The 1,116-nt window shown below is 65.4% G+C and overlaps 1 protein-coding gene across 1 annotated transcript in view; it reads right to left on the bottom strand.

Moving 5' to 3' along the window:
- LOC119329173 (protein DJ-1 homolog A-like) overlaps window positions 1–1,116 on the bottom strand; it is a 6,267-nt gene that overhangs the window by 2,585 nt on the left and 2,566 nt on the right. The window lies entirely within an intron of this gene.

Raw genomic sequence — 1,116 nt, 5'->3', positions numbered from 1 at the left:
ACCCGCTGCTGATGTGGCACTAGTCAACGGCGGTTTTGACCTGGGTGGGGCCCCCTTGTCAGGTTTCTCTCTCGCGCGTGCGCGGGCGCACGCCCGAGGCCTTCGTCACCGCATCGCCGCCATGGCCGACCTCGTCCTCGTGCCCACCGCGCTCCCCGGCGCCTAGACCACACGTCCATCTTCTCTGTCGTCGTCCACTACTTCGCCTGCGTCACCGGATCGAAGCCAAGGAGCGCCAACACCATCACCCATGTCGTCTTCTTCCTCGGACCACCGCCAGCAATCCTCTTTGATTTCGGTCGGCCTACTGCTCCTAAGCTTTCACCGGGCCTACGGGCTTCCACGGTGAGCTCACGCGCGAAACCCCTTTTCTCCCCGCTCCAATATGTCACTCCATCGCTCGCTGCCATCGGAGACGAAGCTCGTCGCCGCCGTTCGCTTCGCCGGCGCGCTCACAGCTGCTGCCGCTCACGTCCGAGCACACTTCTGTGCTCAGCACCTCCGCAGCCGCCTGTACAAGCCCTCAGCCCGTCCAACCGTGCCTCTAGTTTCGAATTCACTGTTTAGCCGTCGTCCCCGTGCTTCGGCCGCCATGGCCGAACCACCGGAGCTCCGCTCCCGAGCGTGCTTGCCCGCTCCCTCCGCAGCCTTAACCGCCCAGCGGGCGCGCCCACTCCTGCCCAGACCGCCCGTCGCCCGCGCTTCTGCCTCTCCGCAGCCGCACACGCCCGCCCGTGCAGCCCTGCCCGCTGCCGCAGCTGCTGCTCGCCTGCCGCTGCTGCGCTGCTGCTGCGTCCCAGCTCTACTCACCGTTGTCGCTGCACCCGGCCACCCCAACCGCGCTGGCCTGCGCCCGCCGCTGGCTGCCGCACCCCCCACGCCGCCTCTAGCTCTGGTCGAGCCCGCCAGCGCCCTCTCTGTGCAGGCATGCACAGCCAGAGAGGCCGGCTGGCTCTCTACCAGTGGGGCCCGGCCCCAACTTAACTTGGGGGCCTAATCCCCCTTTAGTACTAACCCACCCACCACTAGTCTACTCTATGACAGTGGGGCCCCACAATTTTTAGACTGAGTTAAATAATCTATTAACTAGAGAGAGAGAGAGAAACCTGACAAGGG

Source organism: Triticum dicoccoides, chromosome 7A, assembly GCF_002162155.2.
Source record: "Triticum dicoccoides isolate Atlit2015 ecotype Zavitan chromosome 7A, WEW_v2.0, whole genome shotgun sequence".
NCBI classification, from domain to species: Eukaryota; Viridiplantae; Streptophyta; class Magnoliopsida; order Poales; family Poaceae; genus Triticum; species Triticum dicoccoides.
The sequence above is the reverse complement of the archived record's forward strand: the minus strand, read 5'-3'. Positions and strand labels throughout refer to the sequence as shown.